Below are 25,894 nucleotides of genomic sequence, written 5' to 3'. Positions count from 1 at the left end.
GTCGAAAACGACAGATGAAATTGGAGCTGAGATAGTGGGACCATGCATCAAACTGTCAGTGTGCATGGGGAGGATTTCAAGCATTTTTCAAATAATAAATTTTTCTACGCCATTAGCAGGTGTGCAGTAATTATTCTAAAGAAAACTATCACGTGAAACGAATTATCGTGTTAATTAAGCGGCTGTTAAACAATTTTGTCCGTTGAAATCGAATCAATGGCACTGAAGCGCAGTCGCAAGAAGAAGGATTCACGCTAACGGGTAAATGGACCCGGTGAGATCCATTAATCTTGCGGTTTTAATTAATTATTTTAATTCAACTGCGTGAAACGAAGTGGTGTAATAAGAGGAGAGTACAGAATAGACCACTTTCACTATATTTTATATATTTGTCAAAATGATTAGTAGGCCGGGACAAATATCTATCTGTCAGCCCTATAATGTCCAGTATATCATCAATTTGTCAAATGTTCCAAAATTTGTGGTATCGGTTAATATCTTTCTCTTCTATTTCTCTCTCTTAAAGTGTTATCTTAATTAATTTGTGCGGTAAATGAATATAAATTAGCTCTTGCCATAAATTAAGCAGAAATTTGTCGGAAATTATGGCGTGATATTTGTTTTAAAGCGTTTCTGTAGACAGCTTTACATAATATATATATATAAATTTATATGAGCAAGAGCTCAGTTCCGCCTAAATTTCGTTTATTACTCCAATTCAAGATATCTTCATGAACTCAACTTGTCATTTCCTTAAATTTATTAAAATTATTAGTTTAAGTCTTTTATTTTATTTTATTTTATTTTGTTTGTTTTTTATGTTTAATTTATTTTTTATTTCATTTTATTTTTTAATTTAATTTAATTTAATTTTATTTAATTTTTTTTAATTTAATTTAGTTTTATTTTTTTATATGTTTTTTTATATTTTATTTTATATAAATATATATATTTTTTATTTGTTTTATTTTATTTTATTTTTTATATTTTATTTTATTATTTTTAATTTCATTTGTATTTCTTAACTATTTGTTATTAATTATATACCATTTTTATCTGTTAAGGTCAGTTTTTTTAAAGCTGACTTCTATTAACTATTTTTCACGCTCAATTTTGCCAATTAGTTCTAATTACAACTTTTCTTGCTTAGACTGTAGATTAACTATGCTCACCTTTGTACGCTCCATCATTGCAGTTTTTATTAGATTTTTCTTTGCTAACAATTTGATTACAATCTGTTTACTTTTAACAGCAAAATAAATCATTTTCACGCCAACACTCTTATCTCACACCGCAACAACGGCAATTAAGCAGAGTAAATGCCTGAAAAGCGCTGGGCGTTACAGGCAATGCACGCAAACGCGTAAAAAAATTAATTATTGCAATAAATGAACCAAAAATTGAAATAAAATAAAAAATATGAGACTAAAACATGGTTCACTACAATATTTTAAGTATGGAATTGAATAAATATAAAAATATTTGTATATATATTTACTGAAATTTTTTATTTTTTATTTTATTTTATAAACTCCAATTAAATCAATGACTGAAAATATGCCACTGTTAATTTTTTATTTTCTTGGAACTTCAATAATTAAATTTTATTGTTGAAACCTTCATAAACTGCTACTTTTCCTTTTTTTGAAATTTATTATTTTGCAGAATTTTTTCTATAAAAAATTACAATTTTCTGGCTTTAAGGGGTTATATGAGAGCTGCTAGGGCTGCTTCTGGCCTAGGGCAACACTAAGTGTTGCCAGGTGCAATCTGACATTTCCATTGGAAAGTTTGACATTTTTTAGCACAACATCACTCAGAACGTTTTGTCATTTAATCGTGAATTGTTTTATTTACAGGGAATTAAAAAATTCATCTCGGCCAAAAAATGGAATTAACTCGTGAACATTTTCTTGTGATCATTTTTCACAACTTTCGACGTGAATTATCACGACAAGAGTGCATCGATGAACTAAAATCTTTATATGGCTATGAAGCACCATTCTATAGCACTGTGAAAAACTGGTACAACGAATTCAATCGTGGCCGACGCTCGCTCAAAGACGAATTCCGTGAAGGTCTACTAGGTCTCTAGGTTTATAAGATCGTCACAGTTGACGAATCATGGATCTATGCGTATGAGCCCAAAACAAAACAGCAATCGACAAAAAAAAATTAAATAAATAAATTAAAAAAAATAAAATAAAAAAAAAACATTTTCGTTGATAAATATGCCTATTTACATTATTAGGCCAGAAATATATATAGCAACGTACGTATACAGTTAGAATTTTCAAAAATTGGATTTTTTTTCATTTTTTTTTTTAATCTACATGTATTTTAAAATACACATAGAAAATTTCGTATTGTTCCAAAACCACCATTTTGTCAAAAAATTTGAGTTTACTTCTTCCTTCAATTCATTACTAGATTTAACAATACTTCAACGAAATCTGTTTGGCTTTATAATTTCAGAGGATCCAGTTCATATAAATAGTGGTCACCGCAAGCCATGTGTTTTGAGAGGAGCTCCCGGATATCAGCTGTAGTTCCTTTCCAAATAAATAGTTGCACTGCTAATACTAAGTCTTAAAATACAGTTATAAGACATCATAATATGTGTAGAAATTTTTTAATCAATAAATTCAAAAGTTTTCTGGGAAAAGGTTCTGGAAAATTCGCTTTTTTCGGCCTTCTAACTATATATAAACCCTGAATATTTATCATTACTATTGCAAAATCATTAAAATTCTATTCGGGGTTTCTATATTTGTTTTTCATATTCTTCTTTTTTTCATACAAAAATAATTAATTATTGCTTAAGATATTAATATTCATTTGGAAGTCAGAAGAAACGCATTTTTTGTGATTTTCTTATTTTCTGAAGGGCATTTTAATAAATAAATAAAAAGAATTAATCAAAATTAATGTAACACTGGTCAAAAACAAAATTTTGGATTTCTAGTTTATAACTCAAATGCTGATTATAGACATTGCAAAAAACATATTTATTTTAGCTCTTAAAGTTTGCTTTTGGCTGAAACGAATGGACTTGATTTGCTCATACAAAAATAAAAGCAATAGGCAAAAAATTTCTACTAAAGCAACCTTCAACCACAAAAAAAATCCAGTTATTTTTTTCAACTCCAAATTTTATTTTTTTTTTTTTGTAGAAGAAACCGAAATTTAACATGCAAAAGTCAGATCGAAAAATCCTGTCGACCGGTGTAAAAAGTGATTCATTTTACAATATTTTTGACTCCATTGATCGCGTAGCCGATCCCTAGGCGCACCACCGAACAAAGGTGGTTGCCGTAGAGGAGGATTTTTCTGCTTAAAAATATTTCGAAACCAAAAACTAAAAATATTTACTATTGCTTTAGATGAAAACAAATAATGAGCAAAGAAAAGCAATTTTTTATTTTGACAAAATGGCGGCTTATAAAAAAATAGCTGCTTATAACAAAATATACACTTCGGAAAGGCTTAAAAAATACAAATTAATTAATAAATAATCCTATTTCCTCCATCATTACAATAAAATGTATTTGAGAAGGTCGCGTAAAAATTTCAAGTTGCTTGGTTCAGCCGCTTCGGCGATGATTCCTTCAATGTCTCAGAAAACAGAGTTTCAAGAAAAACGAGCTTAAAGTTTTGAGAGTCGATTACATTTAGTTAAGGGGGTAAGTAAGGTTTGTATAGTAAAAAAATTTCTTTTTTTACATATTTATTATTTAAATATGGATTAAGTAATTTTATTCGGTTCTTTTCTCACTTTTGAGGTAATTAATAAATACTCACAAGTCCGCCCATATTTCCTAAAAGGGTCAGTAGGGTAATCTGGCCTGTTTTTTGACATTTTTTTTCATAGAAATTTTTATTCTACAATAGAACTTTTTTCACATATCATGAGGTATGGTATATCGTGGAGTGTATAAAAAAATTTTTTCAGACACGATTTCTCATGTTTGGATCATCTGAAACACAAAAACCCAATTTATTCTCAAAAAGTACGTGAATGGTTATCATCCCTACTAGAATCAAGTATTTTTTTTTTAATTTTTCCCCATGTTTTTTTTACATAAATTTTGTCATAACATTGTCAATAAGTTATAAAAAATTATGAATCTAGTAGCGACGATAACCAGGCGTTTTGTGAACATTAAAAAAAAAATCTAAGCAAATCAATGAAGTAGTTCAATCGGAATGCTGTCCGCCAGTTCAAAAAAGTGTGTTTTGAGAAAAACACGGTTAAAGTTTGAGGTGTGCACTACGAGCGTTCCCAACGTCGAGCGGTATTATGAGTTTTGGGCCTTTTTCGAAACCTACCAATGGTAATGTGGGTTTCTACATTAATTCTAAGGGTACAGGGGAACAGAATATGCCAAAAAAAAAAAAAAAAATTGCAAAAAGATTACCCTACCAACCCCTTAAATATTTGCGTGATCAACTTATAAACTTCGTAAAATATTCTAAAGTTTATAAAGAAATAGTTTCAGAGAAGCAGCCTTGAGAACTTGTGCACGCGATGCTAGCTAGGCTAAGTATGCGTCTTTACACGCGTTTTTCTCGAAACTGTATTTTTGAAGTCGGTTGGCAAGATTTCTTGAGAGCTACTCAACCGATCTCCATGAGATTTTACACAGATCTTTGAGCTACAAGTTTGAAAGACTCGGACGAAGATTCTTTTTCGATTACAACTATCGAAAAAAAATGTCGCGAAATTGTTTCTAAAATTTTAATTTTTTTGTAAAAATGTCAGTCAAAAATCCAATTTTCAATTTTTTTCCTTCGTCCAATTTCTACGTTAAGGCTTTAACTAAAACACGAGTTTTTTCACTTCAGGTGATCCTGTAAGGAGTTATCCAGCCAACGCGGGCGCGTCTGTTTTCCGAGGGGACACCGGAAATTTCAGAATTTCTTTGTTAATAGTGTATGTTAGTAACAATGAAAAATTCCATTTAAACATTTCATTTTTTATATAAAAAAAATTGTTAAAAAAAGACTTTCAAAGAAAACCCATGTAACACCTTTTGCCAACTTATTTATTTAAATTATGTATAATATTTTTAAATAATATTTTATCCGTTTTTTTTTAATTTTCTTTTTTAGCTATTATGAAATTAATAACTACGCATTTAAATATTTTTATACGGTTTGGTGGTTTGTGTCCTTCATCTGATTTTTTATTTTTATTTTTTTATTCATTACTTTTTTTTCTTTGGTCTCAATAATATAAAACATTTTAAAACTCTTTTAGTGTTAGAAAAAATTAATATGTATATTTGCAATGTTATTTTAAAGAGTGGGCAATATTTTTTCTTTTGCTATTATAAGCATATTAATTACAAATATTAATATTTAAAAAAAACTATGTTTTATTGTATCATATTATTTATAAATATATAAGTTTAGCAATAATAAATATTTTATTTTCAGTTAGCTTTTGCTATATTAAACTTGAATGTTTACTGTTTTTAGCATTTTATTGACTTTTTTTAATTATAATATTTTTTATGAACTTTATAATTCTAATTTAATTTATTTTAGTACCGACATTTCCATATATTAAATATTTATAGACTTTATAACAAACTTCAATTTCTTTTTGAAAATGATTGATAGCCCACAATACCCATAAATGATTAAGTCATTATATTTACACCGTTTTTTTTTTATTTCATACTATTTTTCAACTTTTTCGCCACAAAATCAAACAAATAACAGCATTTGACGGCGCGCACAGCTTGATGCTGCCGCCGTCGCTACTTTACTACTACTTACTTCCACACATGCGCACATTTACCTGCAAGTACAGCACACATGTTCTCACAGCACACACACGCAAGCACAAGCGCGCAGCTTCAGTTATCACGGCGCAGCGCCGGCCACAACGAGTGATTGATTGATCGTTAACTGCCTGCAATTGCCACTGTCAACAGTTTGACACCAACATTAGCTACAGTTATGCACACGCACACACACACATAGCCATATATGCGCATATGAGCGTCAACTTGCTCACATGTGTGTGTGCTCACTGCACTTGCTGCTTTGTTGGCCGCCTTTGACAAAAGACTCCAGCTGCGAACTCGCTGCGGTCACACGTGTGTGTGTGTGCAAAGCGCAATGCTTGCAAATAATTGCAATCAAATCAAAGCATTCAATGCAATGCCGCCTACACAGTGTAAATGTGATAATCCTGTTGTTTTTACTGATTTACTTAACTATTTTAAGATATGTATTTATAAATTTCAGTTCTTCAATGAAATGTCTGCAGCGCGAGTAACACTTGTGATTATTGTAGTTTTTTTAACTGTTTATATAATTTCTATTGCCTTTTTAACATAACGCTGACAATTATGATTTATGCAGGAATAGTTCGGGATTTTAAATATTTTCAGTTTTTAAACAATTGAACATGATTTAGAGATGGTTGTAGCCTCAAAGACACGAAAACAACGAAAATATAAATAAAATAAGGGAAAAGAACAAAACATAATTATTTAATTATATTATCAGTGTTTGAAATATATACTAAAAACGAGAAAAAACATTCAAATTCACGGGCTCAAAATTTCACCGAAAAAAACCAAAAACAATTCCAAAAAAGTATTTAAAGAATTAAAAAGAAATTTCCTTATTTTGTATGCCGTTAATTTCTACTATTTCTATTGCGTTAATCGAAAAATCTTCTTCTCAGGTGCGGCTCATTTCTGGCTTAACGGCTTCGTCAACAACCAAGCTATAATATTAGGGAGAGTCAAATCCTCCAGTGATGTAAACGACTCTGACGACCTCTGTTTTCAAAAAAATGTTGCGACGCCTCATGTTTCACGTCTAAACATGGACATATGGCATGGAAATTATCGTCACTTATCAATTTCGAGAAATGGTTCAGCCACGCGAATCCGTTACAATAATTTTGCGTATATTTTGGGAATGAAACGAGTTCTTGCTTTTTTTCAATGAGAGTACTGTAAACAGGTCTCTTTGCACATGCTTCTTACCGTGAATTCCGAACCCACGTACATTGAGAGCATTATAACTGCCGATGTGTTTCACATGCAAAGATTTCAACAATTATCGGAATGGAGGAAGAAAACCGGGTCGAAACCAAAAACACCACGCCAAAGCCGCTCAAAAATTAAGACCATGCTCGTTTTTACTTGATATATCATGAATTTGTTCCGAAAGGACAGACGGTCAATAAGGATTTCTATTTGGCAATATCGAGGCGTTTGTGTGAGAACATCCTTCAAAAACGGCCGGAATTGTGAAAGAACAATTCATGGATTTTACACGATGATAATGTACCATCGCATCGAGTCACGATCGTGACCCAAGTTGAAGCCAAAACCGAAACTAATACTACCGTATTCACCAGATTTGGCTCCGTGTGATTTTTTCTAGTTCCCAAATTGAAATTTTCGCTCCGTGAAACCCGTTTTCAGTCGATCGAAGAGACCATAGACTTAATAGTATTTTAAGGAAAAAATATGAACGTTGAAAATAAGAAACGACACCTTGAAATAATGGCAAAATTGTTGGGAATAAGGACGTCATGGCAGGTAGTCGGCAAAACAAAAATGTAGAAGAATGGATTAGCAAAAAACATGGCGATGGATGGACATTACTGGATTGTTATACTACTCAAATGTTATATGAGCGTGGATATTTTATGAAATATTTCTGTAAAATGGGACAAATCATTCATCGTTATATTTTAATTTTTATTTTTCTTTACAAAAATGTTATGGAATAACTTTTATTTATTGCTCACAAAATAATAGTTATGCAATGAGTTTTAAAAAACTTTTACGCAATAGGAGTTGAAGAGTAAGCTTATGCTTTTGCCTTGACCAATAATAATAATAATAATAATAATAATACTCACTTCAACACTTTCAATTAACAAAAGTAAAACAAAAAGCTTACTCTTCAATTCTTATTAGTAAGAGTTGTAAAAAAATCACCACATAAGTATTAAATATTATTATAACACAAAGATTACACTCCTTTCGTCCAACCGACGTGAGGGGCGCATCTACCGTACGCATGAGGCCAAGTCATTGAAGGCATGAGAGTTTTTAAGCGTCGATATCTAGAACTGCTCAGCTACAAAAATAAATATTTAAACAGCTAAGATTTAAAATACATTATAAGCAATTGTTACGATTTAATTTATTGAGAAAAAGCAATATTTTTTTTAATTTCGAAAAGTGACTCAGATAAATCAAATGTGCAGGAAAGAGCACTAAACTCATGACTTAATTGACGGAATGGTTCGTTAAGTTTAAAATTTGAGCTGCAAGATTTTAATAGTAAGCGTCTAAACTGCCGCGAGAAGCTAACCGGCATATTAAATTTAACTTCAGCAGAAAAGTACTGCAAACTGTTCCCTACAGGATTTTTACTAAGAATACTATAATACTAAGCATTTCTTTAGGATGTGAAAGTGTAGGTAGATTTATAAGTTTTAAACGACTAGTGTGTGACGGAAGACTTAACCCAGTACCCCGCAGAAAATGCCCTAAGGCGAAAAGTAAAAATAGTTCTTGAAACGTCTCCAATTTGTCAGAATGGATTTGATAAACAAAGTTGTACAAAACATATAATCAGGGGCGTCGCGAGGATCCAGATCATGGGGGGGTGAGTCCCTTTGAAATGCCGACTCATTTCAAGAATTTGCCGATTTAATGTATATGTTTGACAACATAATAGCATAATTCATTATTTTATTCTCAAATAAGTATTGTACATATTAGTATAATCATCATTTAATATGTTTCTCTTAATATAAAATACATATATTGTTCAGCGACGTGTTACGCGGGAACAAACAAGATTTACTTAAGAAATTGAATTGCAAAAAATATAAATTTCTGAGTTATATTTTCACTCTGCGATGTTTCAACATTGACCATTTTCCAACAACATCGCGCAGATCGATTTCGTCTACTTTATCCTTTGGAGAAGAAAGCAGCATCAAAGAATTCAAACGTTCATCCCCCATTGTTGTACGCAAATCGTTGAAAACAAATTTCAATTTACTAAAAGAACGTTCACATGAAGCTGACGTGACAGGAGCAGTCATTATGTAATGAACAATTTTGTACGCTACTATATACTACTATATATAATGTAATATTCCTTCTGTTAGCTGGAATCCTGAACATCTCTTGAATGGGTTTGAAGGTTGACATAGTTTCTTGCAAATTATCTTGAATACAATTTGTGAAATTTTCGAGGACAATTTTGAATTCTTTTCTATAAAATGTCTGGAAATCAAAATTACAAGCAGTTGCTGGATCATCGTCATATTTCTTCGGAGTACGGCGTGTTCTGTGGTGTTTCGAAAAGTCATTTTCAGGGTTGATCTGACACTTTTCAGCAAATGCAACTGAACTCGCTAACAATGCGTTAATTTGTGAATCGTCATTCATTTGTTGGAATGTCGCTGATGTGCTTTCAATCAGCAATAATGCGTCAATGCGAAAATGCCGACTCGTTCATAGATGGGGGGGTGTCACACACACATCGATGGTATTCATTGCGTTTTTGGCTTTAAATTCCGACATAATCGTGGCTATTTTTGAAAAAAAAACCTTTAGTGGGTCGAGCAAGAACACGTTTCATACCCAAAATATCCACAAAAGTTACGTTGCTAACTCTCTAACACTTCGCTGACGATTTTCAAGCACAATATTCTTAATTTTTTTTTAATAACTTCATCAGTTGAAGAGATCGAAGATGGTCTGGAACGCGGCATGTTTTCAACAATCTCTCGACCGCCTTTGAAGACTTTGTACCACTCTTAGGCTTATGTTTTTGATAAACCTTAATCCTCGGAGGCCTTTTCCAACATTTGCAACGATTCCGCACACTAAATTTGATTTGAAATACAAAATTTGAGACAAATTTGTTCGATATTTTTATCCACTGAAAAAAACGCAACGCACTACGTAGGTGTACCGACTTAAGCAGCTGCTGTAAGCAAACTGGCACAGTAATTAAGAACAGTCCTACCAATTTAGCAAGATATATTTTTTTGAAATATCATTAACCCGAGGAATTTAATTACAATTTCTGGTCGCTTTTTTCTCCCAATATATTTGTGTAGCCCTCAAAATTCTCGGTCCCTTCCTTTTTTAACAAAACCTCAAAATTTATATGAAAAACTCAAATAACTAATTTTTATTTTTGTAATTTTACCTTGCACAAAGAAAACACATTCTTTCACGAAACTCGATGTAATTATTTTAATTTAAAACAATATGGAGGAAACCTTATTATACTTAAGGGGCTATACCAGTGTGACACTTTTAAACTATTTTTTTTTTTTGCCTTTTCTATAGTTTATATATTCAAAAATAGACTGTGAAATCGGCGAGGTCGTATCTTAAATAGTTTTTGAATGGCAGCGTTCAGCGACCGCTCAGAGGTGCAAACATACATATAAGTGAAACTTTAAACGCGTTTTTCTCGAAACGACATTTTTCAAAATTGCTGACATTATAACTCAACGAGAAATTGCCCGATCGACTGCAAATTAAAACTGGATATAGTTGAAAACATTTGCTATACAATAGACTACGATCTTTTTGATTTGTTGAAAATTGTCAATTTTCCATTAAAAAAAACGACTATTTTTCGTAAAAAAACGATTTTTTTTTTCAAAATTACGCCATTTTCTCAATTTTTGATATTTTTCAAAGATCGTAGTTCATTGTATAGAAAATATATTTAAGTTTAATAAACATTTTGAGTTTTTTTGTTTCAGCTACTCAATCGACCGGAATCATGCCAGCAGTTGAGGCACTTTTTTTTCGGCACTTCCGCAGACAGCACATAGCTCCTTTATTTTTCAATATTTTTGTAAAAATAAAATTTTTTAATATAGCTAAAAATATACTTTATTTCGTCCATTGAACGTCGAAACATTCAATCTATTACTTTCTTTTAAAAAAATTCACGAAAATCGCCTAATTCTTCATGCGTCTGACTGGTATAGCCCCTTAAAGTCAAGTAAACCCTAATATCAAACAAAAATTTTAGCGTTGAAAATTCACACTTTCTTCAAAAGTCAAAATGCTTTCGGTATTAAAAATTTGTACATTACAATGGTAACTTTTCACGGACTGCATTTTTTAGCGAAAATATTTTGTTTTTACTAAAAATATTTTGCAGAACGAAAACATAACTTTAGTTTTTGAAAAATTTGCTGAACTCAAATTAGGAGGAAAAATTATATGAAAAATAAACTTGTGAAACAAAAGCATCAAGTTGAAAGCTCTTGTACTTGGTATCGATATTGAGAATAATAGTTGTATTGAATCGGATCAATACTTCCCGTATCCATTAGCCAATATGTCAGTTAGCTTAACAAAATTACGCATTTCACTATATGTGACCTGGTCTACGGAAAGGGGTCTTAGGTGTAAAAAAAAGGAGAACAATTAATGAGATAACGAGAAACTGACGATTATTTTTAACAGCTTTTCCCAGAAAACTAGTTTTCGCACGTTAGCTCACTTTTCGTAGACCAGGTCACATATTTGCTTGTTATAACAACAAAGTATATAATGAAGTTTTGAAATTACAAAAAAACAGCAGAAAACTCCATTTTTTCGTTTCGGGAACACATTTTTCTCCTTATTCTCTATAACTACATTACTCTTGAAAAAATAAAACCAAAAAAAATTGGCCCGAACACATTGTATTTAAAGGCAATACATGTCCAAATGAACTTCTTCACTGAGAAAAAAATTTAAGAAAAAAATATTAAAAATTATCTCATATCAAATAATTAGCAAAAACATTTTTTTTAATTTCTTTAAATATATATAGGGTTCTCACAATTTGTCGTAAAATCATAGAAACAAAAATTTTTACAAAAAAATAATTGTTTAAAAATTAATAAAGTACTCACAACTGGTTGTAAAAACATAAAGTTTTACACTTATTTAAAAATTATAATTCTCAACGCTATGTTTTCGGTTCGTGATAACTTATATATAACTTTATGAGACTATATGAAAACCTTAATATTAAGGCAACATGTTGAACTGGAACATATAATTACCTATGAATCACATGATGATAACAATCATTATCATTGTTTCAATTTGCCTTAAACTTTGCACTTGAATTAGCACTTGTTTTTGGTTTTTAACATAAACGTATTTTTTTTTTGTAAATATATTTTTGCACAAATGCAGCATTAATTTTTTTAGCACTGTATTTTTAAGCAATTTTTGTTGTTAATGCTTCCTTTAAATAACTTATACAAATATATGTTTCATATATATATACATATATTTATTCTTTTTTTCTTTTTGTTTTGTTTTAATAATTTTTTTCTTGCAACATTTATTCCAATTTTAGTTAATTTTATTCACGCACTTGCTGCTCGAACCACGGTTTCTTAGTATTGCCGTTATCACTTCACGGCAAAACGATTTTACACATTCGCTAAATGTCAACACAAGCCGCACTTATCTGAAGGGCTCTCATTTTTTTGCCATAACTCAAATCCGCTTCGTTACTTTTCGGCCAAACACCTATGAACACTGTCACTCTCAGCACAAGTGTGATCCTTTGAGTGCAACACGAATGCGCATGCGACTCCGTTGCACGAAATGTACTTGTTTTTTCCGTAACGTTCTAATCGGCATGCGCCGCACACCGACTGCTTGCGTTCAAAACTCGTCACACACTACCGACACGATCGCGCGAAGAAAGCAAAGCTGCCCCCAAAAAGCAGAGCCAAAGCGCAGCACAACCGGCAACGATAAGACCGGCGAGAACCCTTTAACTGGCGCAAAAGAGGCGAGCAAGTACGTACATACATACAAACAGAACAGAGCAGCGCTGAACCGAGCTGCAGATGAAGAAGAAGCAGCAGCGCAAGCCGTTGAAGTCAACAACGCATTGGCAGGTATTGTTTAAGAGTGGTGAATGCTAGAGGCAGTAGTTTGGAGCTAACCGCATGTAAAAATGCTGCCACTTTTCTTATGCACTTTTTCCGCTGCTGTTACTGTTGTTGTTACTGTTGGTACTACTCAACTTTTCCTTATTCCAATTTTTTTGTATTTTTTGGTTTGTTTGTTATTACACTCTTATTTGTTTGCACGGCTTTTCATGTGAATTAGTTTTTATTTGCTTGTCTTACACACAATTTTCACATACACACAAACACACTAATCCCGTAAAACGCACGCGCATACGCTTGTGTGTGTTATTTGTTCACTAGTAATCCACCACCGACGGGCGCGCGACCTAAACGTCCAACACGGCGCACTCAAGCGTCAAGCACGCAAAATAACGACGGCGTACCACACGCGCTCTGCAAGTCTAGTTCAATTTAAGCGGCGCTAGTCCCCAAGCTAGTGCGTTACGCTACGGCGGCTAAGCGTTCGAGTCGTTTGTGTAAACGCGCGTACATATTTAGTACTAACTACTAACTGTTATAGCATGCGCGCGCGCATTCAGCAGCAGCAAGCGATAGAACTTTAACGGCGTAGCGAACGACGAACAATAACGAAGTAAACGCTGCGTTTGGCGAGCGCTATAGTAGAAGCACCGCTGCTTAGAGCCAAAGAAAAATGCAAATTGAAAAAAACCAGTTCGCGTTAGTGTGACGAGACCGCAAGCAAATAAGAAGCGAGCAGCTTATGTTTATTGCGCGCACATGTGTATCTGTATGTGTGTCTGACTTTAACACCCACTCAGCGATGTGTGTGCACACATATACATGCAAAGCGTGCGCGCGCATTATTTAAAGCCATTGCGGTGGTGGCGCGCTACGGCAACTCCCACTTTTCGTTTCAGCCAGCGCGCAACTGAACGGAGAGCGCCACAATTCGTAGTTGCACTTACGTCGTTTACGTTTGCTTGCGCGCGCGCTTACGTCACGTAAGCTCATTTCGGTTTGACTTTGTCTTTCAAGCGCGCTCACTCTCAACATGTGCACACATATACATGCGCGCCGGTTTAATATGCGCGCTCACTTGGTTCGTGGTGTGCGTTTTTACCGCGCCGCTGATTGGTTGTTGCGGCTTGCGCTTAGCTTACTGGCTGCTTGATTTACTATTATGGTCATAATCGTTCGCTTTCTGGCTGTAAAAACTTGTACCTTTTTGGTTGCTTTGTATTTTAAGTAGTCTCAGTAAGTTGTTTTGATTTTTTTATTCCTGTTATTAGTTGCGCCCGCTTTGTTGTTGCCAAGTCATTGCCATTTTGCTTGATTTTTCTATTGTTTTGACTATGCTCCCCCGCGCGGCGCGTTCCGCTTTGTCTAATTAACATAAAAGGCGTGTTTGTTTTATCTGGAAACTATTATTGTTATATCAGCTATAAATCAGCGAAACAAGTTTGTGAATTATGTAAAATATTTTAGAGCCTAAAGAGCGGAAAATAACAATAAATAAATGCCAACAATAGTAGAATATGGTGCGCGCCGCGCTGTCTTGCTTGTCAATATGTATTTAAAAAAATACATTCACATACACATATCATAAAGATATATTACTATGCAGTTATTGATGGTTTTTATTGGGAAATATACTAGAGACTTCAAGAAATATAAAGCCTACTCAAATTAAAATAAATAAATCTGAAATTTGAAATTCTGATTTGTTTTTTTTTTCTTTAAAGCCGAAATGAAGTCTGCTCATTAATATTTTAAATTAAAAAACAGTGTATTTGTGACATAAGCAGATAATTTTACTTTAAATTTTGTCAAAGACATATTTTTGTGATTTTTTTGAAAATAAGATAAAGAACCAAAACTTTAATACGTGAAATTTTCAATAGAAATTTTTAAGTTATGTGCAATAAGTGCTGACACAAAAGTTTTAAATTTTTTCATTATCAACAACATTGCTTTATAATTATACCCTGAACAGGGTATATTAAGTTTGTCACGAAATTTGTAACACCCAGAAGGAGTCGTCGGAGACCCTCTAAAGTATATATATAAATGATCAGTATGTCGAGCTGAGTCGATTTAGCCATGTCCGTCTGTCTGTCTGTCCGTCTGTCTCGTATATATACGAACTAGTCCTCAGTTTTTAAGATATCATTTTGAAATTTTGCAAAACGTCATTTTCTCCTTTCAAGAAGCTGCTCATTTGTCGGAACGGCCGATATCGGACCACTATAACATATAGCTGTCATACAAACTGAACGATCGGAATCAAATGCTTGTATGGAAAACTTTCACATTTGACAAGATATATTCACGAAATTTGGTATATGTTATTTTCTAAGGCAACAATGTAATCTCCGTAAAAATTGTTCAGATCGGTTAACTATAACATATAGCTGCCATATAAACTGAACGATCGGAATCAAGTTCTTGTATGGAAACTTTCACATTTGGCAGGATATATTCACGAAATTTGGTAAATGTTATTTTCTAAGGCAACAACGTAATCTCTAAAAAACTTGTTTAGAACGGATTACTATAGCATATAGCTTCCATACAAACTTAACACATAGTTACTAACAGAAATGCACCTGTGAAGGGTATTTAGCTTCGGTGCAACCGAAGTTAACGTTTTTTCTTGTTTTAATTTCTGCTTTATATTGTATCAGAAATTTTCTCAATTATGGTGTGTACAAGTTACACTGTTTTCTGGTAGAAATTTAAAATAGCCGAAAATATGCTTATTCCAAGTGGCATATCGTTTTGCGTTTGAATCTAAGAATGTTTACGATTTTAAAGGATTTCCCAAGACTTAAAGGCAATCTGCAAATCTAAACTCTGTCACTATTTGTCTTTCTGCACATATGCACATACTAACAGAATTTGCTACACACATGCCACTTACATATATCGTATATATACACACTTTGTGTTTTTAAATCCTTTTTACTTAAGCACAGTTTTCCAAACGTATATGCTGTTCTACATATTCTGCGCTGGTTGGCCATAATAGCATAGCGACTTAAACAAAAAAAACATTTGAATAAGCAGTTTGGTGGGAGGGCGGATTGCAATTCACTTATGCTTTCGATATTTGCATAATAAATCTATTTTCAATGGATTTTTATTTCGCTCCCCACACTGACGACACACAAAGCAGACACTCACACATACGCTACTAGCAGCGCTGCTAATGCTTTTCGAATTTTGTATATCACAAATACACACTCACACATATGTGTACATGCACTTGACTAGTTTGGTGAAAGAAATGTGTTTTTTCGAAAATTGTGTTGTTTTTGTCATTGCCGCAGCCATTACTAGCTCTGCTTCCGCTATGCTAAATACAAGAGTACAAACACGCATATATGTGTATGTATAAATATGAACACATATATGTATGTATGTGCGCGTCGGTGTTTGTTTGGTGTGAATTTCTATATGTATTGCTGCTTCCAAAATTTAAAAGCAATAAAATTACAACACACACGTCGATGGAGACATGCACATTCGCAGTTATTCTCACTTCCATACGAAGTATATCCCTTTACACACACATGTGTATAACGGAAGTCCACATTTGCGGTAAGGGAGATATTTGAAGACCGCAAATCATTTCTCCTCTTCTTTTACACGTTATCTCTGTACTGGATGTACACGCATACAAACGCACATGCTTGGTATTGGGAAGGAATGTTCGATTTACCAGAACAACTTTTTCATTTGACTTTTTTGTTTTAGCACGTAATTTTAATGCAAATTGCTTAACTTTTTAACACTTTCGGCTGATTTCATTTTTGCGGGCGGCTCTAATTTAAGTTGGTGCGGTAATGTACGAATCGATGTGCGAACTTACATCTCAAAGAGAATGTTAGCATATAAGCTGATGGTTTTTAAAATGAAAAGTTTATCTGGGCCATTACCACCACTAAGACGATTTTATACTCATCAACCAAATTTTTGAGTTAAAAGTTAACTCACATAGCAATTGGGGTCTATTGCTCGGTAGACAACTAAACAAATTTTAAGCAATTTTAAGAGAAACATTTTTCCAGGAAAGTCGATAGTATAACGACAAACAATAACAAGAGAAAATACTCCTTAGAGAGCGATAATGAACTATCGATGAAAAGAGGTTGAAATGTTAGGAAAGCTTCTCGTACAAAACCATGGCGGATCTCTTGGTGTCTCAAACAATAGCCAATCTTTGCATTGCCATTAGAAGAGTAATAATAACATAGCTTTCAAGCCTGCCTTGAGGCTTTATGCCTCTATCTGGACACTATGTAAAATATATATATATATAAACTAAGCGATAATTCAATAAATATGTGTTAAATTAAGCTATTAGTTGTTATACTAAGTTTGCCACGATGTTTATAATACCTAAAAAAAAAACGTCGTCTGTTTGTATTTGAGATACGCGTCGTTTTAGAGGCTCTAAAAGTGAGTTCTTCGATTTTTACTACATCTGAATTTATTGAACAAAGAATTGCGATAAAGAACCATCTCATACTGCATTGGTTATTCGTGATCATTTCGCCACATTTTCATTTAATATCGTGCCGCAACCACCGCATTTACCTGATTACCTTCGTGTAACTTCTGGCAAAATTCACATGATTACTCCGAGGACACCGTTTTGACTCTATTGAGGGTCTAAAAGCTGAATCGAAGAAGACTCTGATGGCCATCAGGAAGGAGGATTTTTACTTTGAAGCAGATGAAATGGTCAAAATTCAGCTTTCAATTTTATGACAGTAACTAGTCCTTGAGTTTTTCAGACATCGATCTGAGTTTCTGAAAACCTTCTTTTCACCTCAAGAAGCTACCATCGAACCACTATGGCATATAGCTGCCATACAAACTGAACAATCAAGATCGAGTTCTTGTAAGGAATCTTAGGTATTTGTGAAGCGTACAATCGGTTTTTAACATTTTTTCTTGTTTCTTCTTCTTTCAGCTCCTAAGCTAAATAGGTATTTTCATTTGCATTCAATTATTTTCTGCTTTCTAATGAGTATATGTATGTTGTTATGAATATTCTTACTGTGTTCATTACAATAATGGAAAAAGTTTTGAGTTAATTTCATTACCGTGCGACTAAAGAGCCAACAGTGTGGCTAATCATCCACGAAGTATACAAACAAGAGGCAAGTGAAAAAAATACTTACATTTAGTCTTTTTAACCCAGCAACTGTTGTAGTGGTTTATTACATTTTTTTTTTTTGTCAAAAACCAATTCTAATTTTTTTAACGAAAAACGAGTTGGAAATCGTAGGGCTCGGCCCAGAAAACTTTTCTAGCAATTTTTGGCAACAATTTTTCTTCCGTTCTCTATTTCTCTGCAAGGTATAGCTTTCGGCGTTATATACAAGTATATGATAGTACCTTCAAGTAGGCCAATTCAAACTGGTTTGTAATTAAAAAGGCAGGTGTTAGAGTAAGTTTTTACTCTCTTTTCACCAAATAGTGCCACTGGAGTCTTGACATATAATAATAAAAAATTAAGTTGTAGAAGAAGTACTTCAAGCCGAGCAAATACGTATATAAATCTGACTTGACAGACGCATTTCCATTTTCATACTAAATATTTCTGCATTCAAACGCTTTTTTCTAATAGAAGTAACCCAACATTTACCCTTTTATTGCAATATCTGCTCTGGGTTTACCTCTATACATGTAGGAACACCCTATATATGTACATACATATGTATAAAATTATACGTATGAAATTGCCTTTGTCATTTTTATGTTGAAATGGCGTATAATTGAATTTTTATTGTAAACTTTGCAAGTGTGCGTTGCTTGTTTGGAAACTTCTGTCTGTTAAGTAAGCGCTGAGGCATACATGAATGAGGCGCAGAAGAGAAGATTTTTAAGTGAATTGAAAAAAGTTTTATGAGTTTTACTAACCAAAATGAGCAAGAAATTACTCAGATACAAATATATGCATATTATTTTACCTACATACTTAACATATATACAAGCGCTATCATTTTTAGATTACAGTAGTAGTCTTAACAGATGTACACGAAATCGCAGGTATATCCAACCCTAGACTGTAATAATTCACAATTAAACATTTTAGTTATGAGAAATTGTGAATAATAATAAATGTAAATAAGTTGTGCATGTAGAGATAGAAGTATACATGTGGATAAAAATAAAGATAGGAATAGAGAGATATACAACCATATATTCTTGTTAGATATAATAAAGATAATGATATGGACAAACATAAAGAATAACATAAATATTAAGATAGAAAAAAAATATAGTTAAATATTATTTGCTTGTGACTATGTGACTATCTTCTGTTTCCAAAACACTAATACCCCAATAATGATCACAGTACGACTTGGCCAATGACACATGCTGTCACACAATGACTTTTAGAAGTAGCGTATTTCGTTAAAATTTTAATTTTTCTATTTTATGTGATTAGTCACGAAGTCTGCACAGCAACCTGCATTTATTCACTGCTAATAAAAACAGGTAATCAATTTTAGGTAGCTCGACTGAAAGCAAAAAGTTGCTCATACGCCACCACCACATCCACGTATAGCAACTTCGTTAAATTAATTCAGAATTTCGATTAAAAATGCAGGAGAAAAACATTAGTTTAATTATGCCAACATGCAGCTGTTGTCACAGCCCGCCCAAAAAGAGCATCGATTAATAAAATATTTATGAGCACTTTAATTAGTTTGCAGAAGCTAATTTCCATTTTGAAATGTGAAGCGTAGCTTCTACGCCACAATATTTCTCTAATACATAAATGGGAGTTAGCGATGGAAACACTTAATTAGCCCTGCGAAGCTGTTTCAGAGGCAGTATTATCGTTAGGAGAAACTCCTATTGGAATTAGTTTACAGTTTTCAGTCAAAAAGATGTTGAGTCTCGTGATTAATATTTGCTACGGCCGCTTATAAGTGAAGCAAACACAAAATTATTTATAACTTAATTAATTATTATTAATCTTCGTCATTTCGCACAAGAATATTTAAGCGTTCTTGTGTTGACTATATTTTAGTGTGTGATGGTTATTGTTAAAGCCAGGTTTTGAAAGTTGTGTTGTTAATAAATTATTGGTAAATTAATAATTTACTCTCAGTGTGCTTTGTAAAAGAGAAATTAATGGTGAAATTATGTGGGCGAAATTTTCAAATTGTGTGTTGTGAAAATATTGCCACTTTCGGCACACAATAATAATGAACTAATTAACATAGTCAAGGTTGTTCCGTCGCAAATGAACAGATTGTTTTGGTATCTTGCTGAAGAAGAAACTTTCTGAGTTGACAATTTGTTAAAAACAGGGTCAAACTCTATTGGTTAAAAAAACATGTGGTAGAACAGAGATTTCCTATCATAAACTCATCAATTATTGCTGATTGCAGGCATTTAATTGTTTTCCGAATAACTTTCATTAACATTTGTGAAAAGTGCGTAAAAACATCAGTTCTTTCTAGTGTTCTGAACCCGTTATAATATTATAAATTTAAAAGCATTACGGATATTGGTGTAAATCGAAATTCCACAAATAATGTTGGGAAGAGCAACTGAAGAAAAATGAACTCAATCGGTCTTAGTTCTGTAGAACTGAGACTTTATTTGAAGCTTATAATAGAACCTAGTTTTTTTATTATCAGTGTTTACAGTAATATAATATATTTACAGTTGGATTTTTCTCTGTCATTTAAGTCGAATACCCACGACAAAAAGTTGACACACCAAACAAACTCATTTGTGGCCAAAGAATGTTCGCATTACAATATGATCTGCGCTTAGCGTGAAAAAAAAACACTCAATATTCAGCATGTGGAATGAATAACTATTAAAAAACGCTTGAAAACTCACCATGTTGCACTTTCGAGAATAAAGTAGACCATTCGTTTATAATATTAATTCTGCCTTTTATTATCCATTATTAATCCCTTACTTTTTACGCATTTTAAATTTCGTACGCTCACCATCATACAATTATAACATACTTATATTACCACAATTTTTTCCATGCTTAACTAGTTTTCTATATATATTGCACAGGTTGTCATTTTATAGCTTTTAAACACGGTTGCCAGCGTTGTTGCTGGTGTTGACAAGTAATTACTGCTTTAACTGCAGCACTAAAAATACAATTGTGTCACAGATTTTTATAGGTTAAGTACTTATTGCGTACTTTTATGCTACACATTCTTATACGCACTAATACTTAAAAATAGTTAGTAAATATTCAAATTATTTATTTCCTACTTATCGCTTCACTTACAATGTAGTCTTGTTGTTGCTTGCTTGTTTACTTCTTACAACTAAATTATATATATTTATATATATATTTTTAATTTTTATACACGTTATGATTTAGTTACCCTAGGTAGTTATTTGCTATGGTTGTTTATACTATATATAGTGTCTATATATTTCTTTTTAATCTTCGATTTTCAGTAAGCTGCTTACAAAGTTTTTGTAGATTACACATTTGCTTACTTACGCCAAACTTACTCAAAACTGAACTAACTATTCCTGTAAGTTAATAACTTTACATATCCTGCACACGCACACAAACATACTTAACATATCAGAAGGTTTAAAGAATCTTTATGTTTTTTAAATAATAAGCGGAAACTTAAGTTATAATAGTTTCATAGTTTAATATCTTCTTGAATCTAAAAATGTGAATAAGATTAGTCATAAGTGATTTTGGTTGATTGTAAGAAATAGAAACTCTAAAAAGTAAAAAAAAATAGAGTTTAATGAAAATATATTTTCATTATTGGTTGTCGAAAATTTTAGTAATTTTTTAGAGTTTATATCTCTTACAAAAGAAACAAAAGCGAATAACTAATTTTATTCACCTTTTTTAGGTTCACGAAGATAGTAAACTATTAAACTACTGGAACTTAGGTTTCAAAACAAAATCTATCTCCGATCGTCTCCGCATTGCAATAAGAAAAAATCTGCATTCAGTTCATTAGTCTACATTTGGTTTGTGTGAAAATTTTCTAACAACGTTCATTTTGTTTTAGTACTACGGCTACCTTTGCTTATTTACATGCATTTAAAATATCTACTTCACACTTATTAGTTCATACAAACCTACTTATGCGCACATATACGCACTAATTTTTGTATTAGATGCGCACTAACGGTAATTATTATATACACACTTAATCCAGTCTTTGGAAGAATAATTTACACAAATACGGAAAGCTACTTTAAATTTGTTATATCAGTGTCTAGTAGGGAACCAAAGTGTTATTTACTTATAAAACTTAAAAAATTTATAATAAATAAATAAATGTAACAGAATTCGTGTTAGCAGCTTGAGCTGGTAGAGTAAACCAGAGATACAAGGGAGCCTAAGTTGAGGGACATTAAATGCTGTCATATTCACACTTTCAGATCCCTCGATATTGTTAAAGCCAGAACTGATTTTCAAAAATCAATAATGGATACTTTTTTCATGCAAAATATCTTTATTTATTAACGCCACTCCTTCGCAGATGTATTATACGACTGTGACTACAGAAAATTCAAATGAAATAATTTGAATAAAAAGGGTAATATTAATTAATCTTCAGACAAAATATCCACAATAAATATAATTTGTTTAGTGTTTAGAAGATTTAAAGACTTTGGTAGCCAAAGCTTGTGAGTTCATATGAATTGCTGTCTCATTCCTTGCGGCTACATTGCTAAGGATAATATCACTCATTACTGGAAGTAATCACGGTTGTATTAATGTCTAAAATTGCTGAATTCTCGTTATGTACATAGAATTTCAGGTCAGATGGTGTTCCGATACTTAAAGGGTGACATTTGACATGCTTTGCCTAAGCAATTAGGAGTACATATTAAGAGAAGATGGAAGAAGGAAGTTTCCACACATATTTTTATAAGGTTTTCCCCGCTTTTGTGGAAGATAGCAATCAGTTTGTTATTTGTACAGGCAGGACTCAACTGAAGATACTACGGTATATCAGATATTTTTGCAGTATAAAGCTATTGCCAATTGTAGCAGAGCCTTTTTGTTAAATATGTTGGAACTTTAAATGTTTCATTTTATCAAGTTGGATAAAGTTAGAATATAAGGTGATTGCAATTTTTACTTTGAATACAAAACCCCCAGCAATGTTGTATTTCCCGAACTTAGAGATACTTTGGAAAAGTGCTGATATGAGTAGGTAGACTTCTTCAGTAAGAATCTTATATCAAATTGAAAGATTTAAGGAAAAATTTATAAAAAGTAGGGGTACTCACATATTCCATGCTGCAAAGTGAATATATTTACCGATTTATAACAGTAAGCAACTTATATTGCAGCCAATAAGGAGGTCCTGTAGGAATTACTTTTCTATCGTTTAGCTGGTAATAAGTGTGCCGCCGATTACAGTTTCCAAATCGCAGAGTTTGATGAGCCCGAGAAAATTTTTCTTCTCTCAAATGTTTCTTCTGCATCATTTTTCATAGATATTAATGCCTTGAACCTCACAAAAACTAAAAATATCTATAAACTATTGAAGACTTCCGGTGATAACGAAAATGCAACGAGTGCGTGGAGTCTATAACCATACGATGAACAATTAGATGGATGCTCGAGTGACAAGTTGTATTTAAACAGCACCTAAACACAGAAGAATTTTACGAAACCATCGTTCAAGGCAGAAATAAAATCCTAAATATGAAATAGCTTGCATTTTTCTCAATGACTATAAAGTTTTTGGGACTATAAAGTTTAAGACCAGAAAGTTTTCAAACTAGGGGCCAAAATATTAACTTGATAGCTTCTAGAGATATAGTATACGAGTACATGAGAATAGATGTTTTTTAAGTGGCTCTTTAGTGACATCTGGATATGTTGGCAGCTCAGCACTGTGGGTTATTTGCTTACTTTTTGCTTCAAAGTCATTACTTCAGTAATTTGGAAAATTTTAAAATTTATGTACAACAAAATTCATATCAAAACGAAATATTATAATTAAATGTAACAAAATCATATACGATTCTAAAAAGGTTGGAAAACCAGCTTCGTAACTATAATTGTGGCTAATAATGCATCAGTTTACACGCTTTCGAGTTTTATAACTTTAGTTTCACTATGTACAAAATATTTGATTGTTGAACTTCAATTTTTTATGACAATCGAAATTTCAGTTTTAAAATTGCCTACTAATTATGGCTACAGTTAGAACATGTTTTGAAATAATATTTGGGTTTTGTGCCTAGCACCACGACTTAATATAACTTTTTCCTCGTGATTAGTATATATGTATACCTTCAAGAATGGTTCTATATCTAATACTAATACTACTAAATATATAATTAACAAAATGCGCCTACGTCATGTAATCCCGTTTTGGTTTGCTACTAAATGCAATGGCGTACAGACGCCCACAGAGAGAATAGGTAATGGGCGTTATCACCAAGGACGCCGCACACGATTAAACTCACGCATATCCACTACACGCTCAAAATCACACATCCACACACTCATAAATACACAAAGCGGCACACACACACTTTAATCGAGCTATGTGGCATTGTGTGGCGCCCGTTTCCACTTCATTTCACATCACAATCATTTAATCACCGCTAGAGATCACATTTGAAACGCACTGTTAATTAATGTCACACTCGCAACTCATCCATTAGTGGATGCTGTTGGATTTGTTGTAGTTGTGCTTGCTGATGATGTTGTTGCTGCTGCTGTTGCTGTTGTTGCACATTTGCGTGCGTGTGCGTTTGTGCGCTGGACACCGAAGGTGGCGGAGGACCAACAGCGCCACCGCCGCCACCCATTAAAGCCGTCGTCATGCTTTGATTATGATGATTCTGCAAATGCTGCTGATGTGTAACAACTAGCTGTTGCTGTTGTTGCTGCTGTTGTGTTTGTTTCATGCAACTCTTTTTAGTAAGCGTGCCACATTGATTGCCCATGACTTGCAATGCGTGCGGTGGTGGCATTAGACCCATCATGCTGCCACCGCCTCCGCTGCCACTGGGTCCACTACTACCTTGCCCGCCGGCGCTACCCAGACCCCCAACACCAGCAGCATTGCCGCCGCTGCCGCTGCTTCCCATGGCACCGCCTACCATGCCACCACCGCTTGCCGCGCTGCCCGGCGCACTGAGCGCGCCACCCATATTTATGTTGCCGCTCGCATCTTGGAACGTTTTTAAATGTTTTGGCGGCGGCGGCGCGCGATGTGGTATGTCTGCGAATTCCGGAGGTGGCAGCTGGTGCTTGTGTTGCAATGCGTGGTGATGCGAAAGTATCGTCGCCGGGTCGTTTTTCGTGTGTATCGTTAAGGTTTCGAGATCGCCGCATATGTTATTCGGCATTTGACCGTTTTCTTGTCGCTTCAGTTTCGTTTGCGCGCGCGGCTCACTCAGGCGCGTCTTGTCACGTTGATAGTAAACGCCAGCAAAGATAAGCACGTTCAGGATGAGCAGTGAACAGCCAATTGCAATTGTGACGCTCAGTGCGGTGGAGTAGGCAGCAAAACCGTCTTGGCCATCCGGTGGCGAACCACTACCGGCGGCATGCGCTTCCCCATTGTCGTCAGCGCCATACATTTTGCCGCCATAACGTGAGCCATTACGCGCCGATGAGGGTGACGACAGATTCAGCAGTGAGAATACTTGATTAGTAAATAATGTGAAATTGCCAAGCGCCGCGCTGCCGGCATGCGGCGAATAGGGTGGGTTGAGTGGCTTAACGGAACCGTCACTGGCGATATTATTGTCGACATCATCATCGGTATCATCCAGCAGTTGGTGATGTGCGGCGGGCACATTGTCACCGCCTGGCTTGTGGAGATCGGGAATGAGATTCAACCAGAAGGATAAGCGATGAGCGCGATAGTGATTCTTGAGTTTTGGTTTTGTGTCTGGAAAGATGTAGATTGATATGGTTTGAGCTAAGTAAAAGTGCTTATATAAATATTGAGTAATAAATGG

General features: G+C 33.6%; 1 pseudogene; it reads right to left on the bottom strand.

Annotated features, from left to right (window-relative positions):
• Positions 1-22,479: 22,479 nt before the first annotated feature.
• Positions 22,480-25,894, bottom strand: part of LOC120766253 — a 32,717-nt pseudogene continuing 29,302 nt past the window's right edge.

Source organism: Bactrocera tryoni, chromosome 1 (genome assembly GCF_016617805.1).
Source record: "Bactrocera tryoni isolate S06 chromosome 1, CSIRO_BtryS06_freeze2, whole genome shotgun sequence".
NCBI classification, from domain to species: Eukaryota; Metazoa; Arthropoda; class Insecta; order Diptera; family Tephritidae; genus Bactrocera; species Bactrocera tryoni.
This window is presented reverse-complemented; position numbering and strand designations above follow the sequence as displayed.